At 55.2% G+C, this 12,757-nt stretch overlaps 1 long non-coding RNA gene across 1 annotated transcript in view; it reads right to left on the minus strand.

Moving 5' to 3' along the window:
• The window catches only part of LOC122464164, a 43,390-nt gene continuing 30,633 nt past the window's right edge, over window positions 1-12,757 (minus strand). Inside the window, exons 2-3 of the long non-coding RNA XR_006288086.1 lie at window positions 1,611-1,700; window positions 1-386 (exon numbers count right to left, since the gene is read on the minus strand). This is a non-coding gene — a long non-coding RNA (uncharacterized LOC122464164). The remainder of the gene's footprint in view (window positions 387-1,610; window positions 1,701-12,757) is intronic.

The raw sequence follows: 12,757 nt of genomic DNA on the forward strand, positions 1-12,757 counted from the left end.
TCATCTTGGTATTCCTACGCTTCAGGGCAGGGGAAAGCAACTCACAAAGTTCAAGGAAAGCGGCCTTACATATGCAAAAGTTTCACACCCACTGTGAATCATCCCATACTTGCAACACTATGTGGTTCCACCAGTCTGTGCTTGTTTGCCGAGCCCAGAATCGGTGTTCCACTATATCAACCAGCTCCACTGCCTTCATGATGTCCCAGTTAGCACAGCCCATGCTTTCAGGAACATCCGTGTTCATGTCCTCAACAAAATCGTCCTCATGCTGGTGTTTCTTATCCTGGAGTATGTGCAGACCCAGGCTAACGCGTGAGGTGTTTACAACGCTCACAACAGCAGCGATGAGCTGAGCGGGCTCCATGCTTGCCGTGGTATGGCATCTGCAGGGTAACCCAGGAAAAAAGGTGCAAAATGATTGTCTGCGTTGTTTTCACAGAGGGAGGGGCAACTGATGACATGTACCCAAAACCATCCTCGACAATGTTTTTGCCCCATCAGGCACTGGGAGCTTAACCCAGAATTCCAATGGGCAGCAGATACTGTGGGATAGCTACCCACAGTCCACCGCTCCATAAGTCAATGCTAGCCACATTATTGAGAACACACTCCGCCGACTTAATGTACTTGGTGGGGACATACACAATTGACTGTATAAAAATGATTTCTAAAAATAGACTTCTATAAAATCGACCTAATTTTGTAGTGTAGACATACCCTTAGGGTGACTACCTGTCTTGTACTTTAACGTATATCCCTTGTTTGCTGTGTGATGTCCTGTATCCTCTGTCAACATAACACGCTTTCTTCCTATCTCAAGGAAGTACTGTCACCCTGCAGATCTGGCCATCAGGCAATTTTAAGTGGTTGGGGGCAGCCCTGGGTGCCATTCCACCTAACAGGCCCCAGTGTAGAAGGAGTGGCTAAGTGAAAGAGGGTGTGGCTGGAGCACCCCTGCAAAATGGTTATTTTGAGCTGCTGAAACAGCCCCTTGGGGGTGTGGTCACCAGGCATAGGTAGCACCGAGTCTGTCCTAATTTATCTGTCCTTTTCGTCCCAGTTGGGGCTTGTCCAAACACAGCTCAACTGGACCTAAGGATCAGAATCACTATATCCACAGACTGTATCCAAGCAGCAGGGGAATTTTAGGTTGGCAGAAATAATTACCCAAGTGGAATGAGGCCAGGACACGGGGTTTATTGCCCCTACTCCCCAGGTAAACAGCATCCCAGTGTTCTTCTGCAGAAAATGACAGCCTACTCTGTGCAATCAGTCACACACAGTTCCTGAGCTGAACTGGTGCCATCCAAATGCTGTGTGTGCTCCCTCTGTGTGGTGACATTGAGGTAGCACAGCAGGGCATGAGATGAGACTGCAATATCCCAGAAAACCCACAGTCCTCATTTCCTACATGCTAAAGTCCCTGACCTGGGTAAATTTCCATTGGATGCAGCACTTTCCCATTCTGACTCAGCATTTCTGATACTCCACTGCAGCTTTTAGTACAGTCTCCTCTTACTCGTTTGATCATTTCTCAGTAGGAGGAGGAGCTAACAGACATTGCTGGAGTGATCTGGCTGCTGTCCAGCAGTGTGTATATTACTCACAGGTTTTCCTGCTGGCAAAGGGCTTTTCTTTTCTCTCAGTCCAGCAGCAGCCTCGTCATCAGCATCATTGGATAACTCAGAAGGCCAAGGCTAAAAGAAATCTCAGGCTTTACAATCAGGAAAGGAAAAATCCAACTCCTGATGAATCTTTACTAGGCTCATTCTCTGACACAGCTGAAAATGTGACTCTGGAAAAACAGATATTTATAAAGATGTGCTGCCCTGACTGGGAAAGTCTCAAGGTCATCAGGTGAAAGCAATGGCCAGATAAAGCTTTTGTTACCCAAAAACAAAAGGGGGGACTGCAAGACTTTCACCTCCACCTTTGAAATTTACAAACAAAATAGGATCCTACCCTTTCCTTGACAACCACCTTTCCTGAAGCTGGATCAAGGAAACCTCAGACCCAGAAGCTGGGCTGCTCAAAATGCCTGGATGACTTTGCACCAAGAGAATGCTGTGATTTTAATGCTAATCCTCTCAGAGAGGAAAGCCAGCCCATCCACAAATTCATTTCACATTCTGGCTCTTTTGAGTTTGGCTGAAGAAGTGAAGGACCCTAGAGGCCGAAATGCCAGCATTTCGGTTTGTGAGCCCTTTCTGCCTCTTGAGTTTTCTAGAGGGGCATAAAAGCTGTAGGCCAGCCACTGTGGGGTTGTACAAAGGGGAGAGAGTGTCCAAGGAATCTCCTTCCACCACACCCCATTGCGCTCCAGCAAAAGGACTGGTCAGAATCCTGTTAGGGGAATGCAGTCCTCTCTCCATCCTAGTGTCAACTCTTTATCTAAAGAATTTATACAGCCTCCATTACCATAGTATCTGAGCACCTCACACTCTGATGTAATATATTCATCCTCAGAACACCACTGTGGCGTAGGAACATGCTCTTATCCCCATTCTACAGATAAGGCACAGAGAGGATAAGCAACTTGCTTGAAGTCATACAGGAAATCTTGGGCAGAGCAAGAGCCATTAACCCAGCTACTCCCAAGTACTAGGCGTGTGCTGTAACCACTCGACCATCCTTCTTCTCCCTAATATTGTCAATTTTCCTCCTATATTGCTTGTGATCTTCTCCACAATAGCATTCATTTCTTCATTGCATGTATATGTGTATTTGAGTGTTTTATATCTAGCTATCAATTAAACATAAGAACAGCCACACTGGGTCAGACCAAAGGTCCATCTAGCCCAGTATCCTGTCTTCTGACAGTGGCCAGTGCCAGGTGCCCTAGAGGGAATAAACAGAACAGGTAATCATCAAGTGATCCATTCCCTGTCGCCCATTCCCAGCTTCCGGCAAACAGAGGATAGGGACACCAACATAATACCACGTTACAATTCTATGCCAAAGAGGCAATGGATGCACAACTCAAAGCGCTTGCTCAGGGTGACAGTGTGGTAACCAGTGCACTCCACTGCAAAGCAGCCATCAAAACCAAATGAGGCTAAACACAAAAGTCAGTATATGTTGCAGTAACCTGTTCTGGGCAGGAGAATAGTTGTGTGAAAATAGTACAATGACTAATGTGAATAATATGAAACACATACAGCAAAGTTTAGCATTTGCAAAAGCACAGGATGCTGAGCATGTGTCTTCACTGCAGAGTTAACTTGGATGATCAGCCACCAGGGTGGCGCACTCATCTTGGCCTAGCATGGGTGTGGCGGCCACCACCACTTGAGTGTGTGTCCACTCAACTAGGTCCACACTGGCTCTGAACTCATTCATGTGAAGAAGTAGCACTTCTGGGGTCATACCCTATGGTTCTTGGTGCTACACCATTGCTGCACCACTGTAGGAATTCTTTCCCAGTGTACTATGTGAGAACTTGTCTGTCCTTCCTGAGCACCTGCGCAAAAGTAGTAGAAATGTTGCCAGTACAGCAAGCTGCATGCAAGGTGAGGTTTAAACACCAACCTCGTGTATACGAATTAGTAGGTGACTTACAATGCAGAGCCAGGTAGATGGCAAGAAAATACAGCCCAGGGGAATTGTGAGAAGGCACTGGAGGACTAGCAGCACCCGAGTTGATTAGTCAGCATCCAGGCCTCAGTGTGGGCAGATTACCAGGTCAAGTATAAGCAGCACGTGAGCCCTGTAGCTCTAGATGGACCAGCTAGCCCATGCTGAAAGGACCACCAAAACAGAGGTGAGAGGTTCTTGTGTGGGAGCAGGTTAGGCACAACACCTGAGTAAGTTAACTCTGCAGTGAAGACAGGCCTTAACTGTGACAAGTGTGGTACTGTGCTGACAAGAATGTACGCATATGTAAGAAACTGAGAAATAGAATAAGACAGTGTTGCATCATTCTAGGTCAGAGATCAACCCACACTTAGTGCTCTGACAAGAAAGATAACAGACAGTCCCAAAACATGGACTTAGATATTCTTCCTTAATGACAAGTCAGTACCATTCAAAACAGACACAGTAGCAGAGTGTAAGATTATTGGAAAGGATGGACTAAGAACTGTGCCTGACCTCCCTGTGAAAAAAAGAAAAAAAAAAAAATCATAGCAGCTAGAAGTCAAAGATGAATCCTCATGGAAGAGCAATGCTGGCATGACACTCTGAAGAAGCTTGGAGCATGAGCACCTGCTCTAGAATGTTCTCTTAGTGCTAGGACTTGCCACATGTGTGATACTGAACACGCTTAAGAGAATCCATACCATGAAGGCTGTAACTAGGTCACATGGCATTCTCAAGTATTACAAAGCATTTCGTGGGCTAGATTGCATCAAAGGGGTAGTCTCCGTCATATCAGGGTGAATCCTAATATCCAGCCCATACTCACACAGCAAAGCGAGAGCAACACTAGGGCACAAAGTTTAAAACAAAAACAAAAACACACCTTAATTTTGTGGAAGAGAATGGTGATATTGAACATGTCCTAGACCCTGCTGGTTGGGTCAATGGGTGACTAGTGAAATAAATCATAATTCAGATTGGTCTGTAAAATGTGTAGATTCACCATAGAATCATAAAAATGTAGGGCTGGAAGAGACCTTGAGAAGTCATCAAGTCCAAACCCCTGCACTGAGGCAGAACCAAGTAAACCTAAACCATTCTTGACAGGTGTTCAACCTGTTTTTTTAAAAAAAAAAAGCCTTCCAATGATGGAGATTCCACAGCCTCACTTGGAAGCATATTCCACTACACTTATAGATGGAAAGTTTTTCCTAATATCTCATTTAAATCTCCCTTGTTGAGATTAAGCCCATTACTTGTTGGCCTACCTTCTGCGGACATGGAGAACAATTGATCACAGTCTTCTTTATAACAACCATTAACATATTTTGTGATAGACCCAGGCCAGTTAGGTACAACAAAGTAGTCCTGTTGGTATCCAGGAAGTGGGTGGGCGAATGCTGCCCACTGCTAAAGGGCCTCCCCACAGCCTAAAGGGAGGATCCACAGGTCTGGGAAACCAAATAATTCCAGGGGACAACTAATGAGATAACAGGAACAGGAGTGAGGTCACAGGGCTAAACGAAGGGAACCTGACGGGGACACCGAGCAGAGAACCCTGGACAGCGCCCACTGCTCCTCAAAGGTGTCAAGGGAACCAGTGGACGCCGCCCAGAGGAACTCTGCCCAGATATGTGAACGTACTGAGAAACGGAAATAGGCCCCACAGTCGCAGGAAACCCCGTCAGCCAACCTCCTCTCCCTGGTTTTGTAGGGATTTTGGCCAGAGCTAGGAGGAAGTTGACAAGGAGGTCCCGCAACTTTGTGGGGCCACGGATGGGGAGTGCGTAGATGAACAGGTGCAACCAAAAACGCAAAAGTATATCTAAGAGGAGCCGAAATAGGGACTGCAACCTGGTGCACTCCAGGTATACATGCGCCAGGGTTTCCCTCACGCTGCAAAAGGGGCAGGTGTCCGGGAGGGGAGTGAACCGTGCCAAGTACATGCCCATGCTCACAGCTCCCTGAAGGAGCTGCCAGCTGACATCTCTGGTGGGCCTCAGGCCCAGGGTGGAATATAGGCTGTCCCACTGGGGCTCCTCACCCTGCAGAGGTGGCAGAAGATCCCGCCACTTTATATCGGGGCGGGACGTGCGGGTGACGATGTGAAGGGTATGGAGCATGAGCGTGTACAGATGTTCCCTTGGCGCGGTCTAGAAATGAACTGGCTGCAAGTTGTGCAGACGACTCACGGTAAAGGGGCGGGATGGCCGGGAAGGTCCACAGGGCAGGGGCCCGATGAAAAGGACCAGAGGGCCTGGAGTCAAGGGTGGGCGAGGCGTGCCCTCTCACAGGACCCGGTCAAGGAAAACTGAAGCAGTGGGCGATAAAGCGGCCCTCACCTCCTGAAGTATGCACCAGGGAGTATGAGGTCTGGAGAACCCCAGGCACCGAGCGAGAGTCAGGGGATCCAGCCAGTCTCCCTGGTCGTAGTCCAGGAGATCTCTGACTCTGGTGACTTCTGCCAGGACCAACCTCTGTCGCACTGAGGGGGACTCCACCACCTGCACACGGAGCTGGGGATTGTGTAGCAGGGGCTCTGTGAGGAGATCCACCCCCTCGGTGACCGTCATGGACCTGGTTGCCGAGAGCAGATTCCAGGTCCAGAGGGGGTCCTGGTAGAAGACTGGCAGCCAGGAGAGGTCTCGTGGAAGATCTCTCAAATGGAGATAAAGAAGCTGCCCGTTGTATTGGAGCCCTTGGAAGCGACCAGGAAGGCGTGCGCCAGTATGCGCCACGCCGGACTACCTGCACCATAAAGGAGCCTCTGCAGGGCCTGAAGGCAGAAGACGTGGACCTGAGTGCACAGACACTTCAGGCCCTGTCCTCCCTCCTCCAGGGGCAGGTGGAGGACCCCTGCAGAGACTCAGTGCAGTCCTGGCCAGAAGAACTCCAGAACTAATTTCTGGAGGTTGGCCAGGAAGTCTGGGGCTGGGACCAGGGTGTTGAGCCAGTGCCAGAGCATGGACAGGACTAGCTGATTGAGCACAAGTGCCCTCCCTCAGAACCTCTAAACCTTGCTAGTTGTCTGGCAGAGACAGATGCATGGCAGAAAGGTAAACGCCGAGATAGAGCAGCGGACCCACGCTCCATCGGATGGCCTGAAGCGCGGGTGGGAGGGAGCTCGCCTGCCACCCATCCCCGACCACCAGGTTAGAGCACTTGACCCAGTTGACCTGGGTGGAGGAGGCTGCCAAGTAGATGGCCTGGCAAGCCTCCACCCGCACCAAGTCACTCGGGTCCTGGACCATGAGGAGCACATCGTTGGCATATACCGACAGGACCAGCTGTAGTTCCAGCTCCCACAGCACCAACCCCGTCAGCCTCCGGCAGAGGAGACAGAGGAAGGGCTTGATCACCAGAGTGTACAGCTGGCCCGAGAGGAGGCACCCCTGCCGTACTCCCTGCCTGAAGCTGACCGGCTCGGTCAGGGTCCAGTTGAGCTTGACCAGACACTCTGCAGAGGCATACAGCACCTGGAGAAAGCCCACAAACTGGGGTCCAAAGCCAAATGCTTGCAGAGTGCCCAGGAGATACCCATCGTCTACCCTGTCGAACATCTTCTCCTGATCAAGGGACAGAAGGGTGAATGACAGACCATCCCTACACCCGAGCGCCAAGAAATCCCAGACCAAATACAGTTTGTCAAAGATGGTACGGCCTGGGACGGTGTAGGTCTGGTTGGGGTGTACCACGTCTGCCAGCATGGACCCCAGCTGCAGCAAGATGGCCTTTGCTACGACTTTGTAGTCCGTGCTGAGGAGCAAGACGGGATGCCAATTCTGAAGGTCGCGGGGGTTTCCCTTCTTCAGGAGCAAGGCAAGCATGGCTTGCCTGCATGACTGGGGGAGGACCCCGCTCTCTGAGGACTCTGCCCAGACGGTGACGAGGTCTGTGCAGAGGATGTCCCAGAACATGTGGTAGAACTCCACAGTCAGCCCGTCCATGCCTGGCGGAGGGCTTCCGAGAACTCAGCCAGAGCGAGAGGCAGCTCTAGCCGGTCTCGGTCGCCCACACTGACTGTCGGGAGTCCGTCCCAGAGCACTCTGCAAGCGTCAGGATCGGTCGGATCCGGGGAGAAAAGGCCTGCCTAGAAGGCCCTGGCCCTCCCGCACATCTCTGCCAGATCCATGAGGGGGGTGCCGTTCTCTGTCAGGAGGCAGGTGACACGCTTCTTGGCCCCCCTCCTTTTCTCCAGGGCGTAGAAGAAGTGGGAGCCGCAATTCATCTCCCAAAGGAGGCAGATGCAGGATCAAACAAAGGAATCCCAGGCCCGATGGTCTTCGAGGGCCCGGAGCTCCTCCTGTTTCTCCCGGCATGCTCCACAGAGGGATGGATCCTTGGGGCTGGCGGCCAGAGGCCTCTCCAGCTCTAAGACCTCCCGTTCCAACTGCTCTATCATCGCATCCCTCCGTTGGCTGGTGCCCCGGGTGTAGTCTCGGCAGAAGAGCCAGGCACACACCTTCCCCACGTCCCACCACTGCTGTGCTGAGGGACAGGTGCGCCTCTGCCCTAGCCAGGCCAGCCAGAACTCCCAGAAGGATGCTACAAAGCCTACATCCTCAACAAGCTGTTATTAAAATGCTAATAGGCCGGCCCCAGCCTCTCCACGCTGAGAGAGTCCTTCACGGTCGCTAGGTGGTGATCTGAGAACGGGGCCAGCCGGATGCTGGAGGAGTGGGCCCGTGAAAGATGACAGCATGATAGGTATATGCGGTCCAACTGGGAGTGGCATGACCGATGGGCCTCCACCCGGACAAAAGTGAACGTCGAGACATCGTCTGGGTGGTGGTCACGCCAGACGTACACCAGGGAGTGATGTTCAACTGTCTCCCAGAGGACGCCTGTGGCGGCTGGACACTGCTTGATTCCCGAGCAGTCCTGCTCATCGAGGGTGGTGTTAAAGTCCCCGCCCAGGACAGGGCACTCACGAGGATCCAAAGAGCCAAGAAAGGAGGACGCCTGCTGATAAAAGTGTAGCTGCTCCAGGCCCGATGTTGGGGCATAAACGTTGACGACCAGCCCCTCCATGCGGACCCGGAGGTGCAGCAGGCGGCCCGGCACAGCCTCGGCCATAGGTCAGGGGGGAAACAGGGTAGCCACTCCAGCCATACAAGCTGTGAGATGCCTAAAATAGACCCTGTCCCCCCACTCCAGCCACCAACTTGGTTTGGCGGCCAGATCCGTATGGGTCTCCTGCAGTAAAACCAGAGTACCCCCCTCCCCAAGGGGGAGAGCACCTGGCACCTGCGGAGACCCATCCTACAGCCCCGGGTGTTTAATGCTGCAAAGATGATAAGTGCAATGGGGAGGGCTGGGGCGGATCCTCACCAGCAGGGACGCTCATGGCTCCCATTGGGACGCGCAGCAAACCATGACCTACCCCATAGGTGAGCAAAGAGTCACAGAAGCTGCAGGCCTGCTGGTAGGCCGAAGCTGCCTGCCTCCTGGTCTCTTTACCCTCCCCCAAAAGGGCCCTCACGGCCTGGAGCATTTGATGGAAATCCCCCCCATCGCTGGAGAGCGAGGTGCACCTTGTTGCAGGAGCCACGGACATCTCTGAGAAACTCCCATAGCTCTTCTTGCAGCATATGGGGGGCAGGGTCACTAGCCCCCGACTGTCCTCTGGCAGGGCCCCTGTCGAATCCCTGTAGCCTATCGAGACAGGCAGGCAGGGAGTGGACCCCTGGCATGGTGCCCGATGTGCTGGCACCACACAGCCCCCCTCAGACCCCGGCTCAGTGGGGGGCGGCGGGGGAAAATAGCAGCCCCTAGAGGGTCAGGACAGAGAAACACAAAGGCTGCTCCCTGGGGGTCATTCTGGGAAGGGGAAGGAGATGGCCCCAGGGGCAGCAAAGGCAGCATAGGAGGTGGAGGGGAGAGGGGTGGGGTCGGCATCAGGGGCAGGGCAGGGATCAGGAACAGGGTCAGAAGTGGGATTGTGGGCCCCAGCAGTTGAGCTACCAGAGGGTGGCACCTCTCAGCCAGGCTCAGGGGAGTGGGACCTCAATGATACTGGGCTCGCGCTCCAAGGTGGGTGTTATGGCCACGGCATCAATAGACAATCAGCAGTGGGGCCCCCACCCAGGAAGGAAGTCAGCTTCCCCGTAGCAATGAGGGATGCTCCTGGTGACTCAGCTTCCGGCCATGTGGCACCGGCCATCGCCTCAATAGGCTCGGCAGCCAGTAGCGGGGTACCACCTGTGGCTGGGCTGGTGGAAGTGTCCAGGGGTTCCTCAAGGGCAGGAGCGGAAGCAGCAGTTAGGGGGAGGGAGCATGAGGAAAGGGGGGGTCAGGGCAAGGCACGCTGGCAGAGGGTAGTCCTCCCCCTGCGTGACTGGGGTCAGACCCAGGGCCTCAATCTCCTCAAAAATGGAGGGGAAATCACCACCCACCACCCTGGGGTCCTCCCCCACCAGCACCCAAAGTAAGGTTTGCCTCGGGGCTCGCAGGGGCTTTAGGTGGCAAAGGAGTGGGAGGGGCTCCATTGGGGGCCCTTCTCTAGGAGGGACTCCAAAGGAGGGGCAGTGCTACCTTCCAGTGCTGCCACGTCTTCCCCAGCCGGCACTGGTGGATGGAATTCACCCAGGGGCAAGGCAGAAGGCTCGGTGTCGGCGGCCTCCTTCCTGGTCTTCTGGGGGCCTCCACATCGGATGGATGAAGCGGAGCTCAAGCCTTCCACTTGCCCCACTTCCCCTGTACTAGGGCCCAGCCCTCCATGGCATCATCTGTGGGCTGGCCAGCAGGGATTGGGTCATGGGGCAAGAGTAATGGCACAGGGACTCGGGGAGGTAGCGGTGGGGCGGCACGAGGGAAGGAAGATTTCCTCTGGGGTGGGCCTTCTACCATGCACAGCAGTACACCCACCACACCCTCCCTGACAGGCCTCAACAGACTGCACGCAGCAGTGGCAGGGCTCTCCCATTCATCTGGGCGCGCTGGGGGAGCTACCCATAGGGCCTAAGCAGGAAGAGTGGTGGGCTGGGAAGGAGGAGGGGCGGCGCCGGGCAGCCAGGGGCACCAGCGATGCCAGGGCCGGCGCTCTGCCAGGGCTCAGGGATCCCAGACGCTCCTCCTTGCCGGGCCAAGGGGCAGTCCCTCCAGAAGTGCCCCATCGCCTGGCAGAGGTAGTAGTGGGCCTTCCCCGTCGAATAATGCACCCGGTAGCGGGCCCCCGGTAGGGAACCAGAAAGGACCCCTCAAGCGTCTCTCCATCACGCGCCGCCGGCAGCAGTTGAAGCTGCACCTGCCGACGGAACGAGAGGACGTGACGGAGGACGGGGACTTTGCAGCCCAGTGGGAGAGGGCTCACAATGGAGAGGGGTTTCCCCACAGTAGAGAGGACGGGTAACAGGGCGGCATTGGGAAGGAAGGGAGGGACAGAAGTCAGGACCACTCAGAGGCCCAGGTCCTCCAGCGGCTCCAGGGGGACGAACATGCCCGCACTGCCAGGCCCTTTTCCACCACCTCCTGGGTGGCGGCCTCCAATGCTAGGAAGACGACGACCTTCCCATACATTTTGAAGGCCGCCACAATGGCCGTGGGCCCCAGCACCCTCGCCCGCACATAGGTCTCCACGTGGGGTGAGGAGGGCACCAGGAGGCAACGGACGCCGTGCTTCCTGGTCAAGGTGGGGAAGAGGCCCTGGCCGCCAGAGATGGTAAGCGAGGTGGTGGCCGGGAGAGATGACGTGGCGGCAGGCAGGGGAGCTGCTGCCGCCACCTGGGCGTACACCCTGGGGGCTGGGAGAGGGGCACTCGTATTGCTGGTGGAGGGAGCAGCAGGGAGGGACGCCGCGGCAGAGGGGGCAGCCCGCTCCATGGAGGGCCTAGTCTTTTTACCCTGGCCTTTCCCGCCGGCTGAGGGGGCTCCCCCAGAATTGGAGGGGGCGAGGGACGTGGCAGCATTGGAATCCACCCCGTTTCCTGCCACTGCCCCAGCGGGGGCGGTAGCAGATGGTTTGGCAGCAGCAGTTGAGGTGGGGGCCAGAAGGGGTGACGGGGGGGCAGACAGAGGGGGGTCAGCGGTTTCTGCCCGAGGGGTCTCACCCACCTTGTCCCCTGCCATAACAAGAGGGGAGGGAGGGAAAAACACCGGGGGGGGGGGGGGGGGGGGGGAAGGGGGGCAACCACTCCTCCCTGCTAGGCTGCAGGCAGAGGAGGAGGGTGCCGGAAGGGGAGGGCTGGACGGGGCGGGTGGGTCAGTCACCAACTCAGTATGGGATTCCGGCTCCTCTAAGTTGCACTGGGGGGTGGGGGGGTACAGTAGCATGGGGGGGCATGCAGTGATACGAGAGTCAACTAAACCAGGAGGGGCATAGGCGCATGGGGCAAGGGACTACTCAGGGCAGGGGGGAGGGGGAACAACCGGGCTGGAGGTAAGGCAGGGAAACCAAGGGGCTAGGACAGGGTAAACAAAAACTGCAGAGGGAAAAGGGTGGGGCAGGCAAACAAACTGAAGCTGCTGAGGGGCTGGGGCAAAAAAAAGGGAGGGGAAAGGGGAGACTGCTGCAGTGGGGGGGAGGGAACAGAGAGGGGGGAAACAGTCCAAGGAGGGGGGCACATGCGCTTGCTAAAAGTCAGTTTATGTTCCCTGCTGCTTCAGGCCCAACTGGTGGCAAACGGGCATGACTAGCCAGGCCAGCAGCTGAGTCCTTGAGGCAGGAGCTGAGGCAGATGGTAAGTGGCCAGTGGGGGTTCTGGAAGGGGAAGAAGAGACACAGATGGACCAGGCTCCACACCACACAACCTGTGTCCCCACAAACACAGTCAAGACCCCCACCACAAGAGCACAGTTCAAAAGTTACTCAGTTTTGGAGGCCCCCTCCACAGTTGTCTGCAGAGCCTCTGCGCGCTCCCCTACCAGCGGGCAGTCCTCTTCTTCTTCCTCCTCCTCGAGGCTCCAGCAGCAGCTCTAGCAGGTGGTCTGGTGGCCAGGCAGGAAGGACCCCTCTCCAGTGGGGATATCCACAGCAGCAACAGCTAGGGCTAGGGCCCCTTACTCCCCTTCTCTGGGGAGTGGGCCAGCAGGCCCCCCCACAGGGCTGCAGCAGCAGCAACCAGAGGGGAGGGTGGGGTCCAGCAGCCAGGCAGCAACCAGGTAGGAGAGAAGGGGGGACCTAGCCCAGCCAGGGGACTAGCTAGAGCAGGAGCAGCAGCCCTAGCAACTTCCCACCTTC

Source organism: Chelonia mydas, chromosome 1 (genome assembly GCF_015237465.2).
Source record: "Chelonia mydas isolate rCheMyd1 chromosome 1, rCheMyd1.pri.v2, whole genome shotgun sequence".
Lineage (NCBI taxonomy): Eukaryota > Metazoa > Chordata > Testudines > Cheloniidae > Chelonia > Chelonia mydas.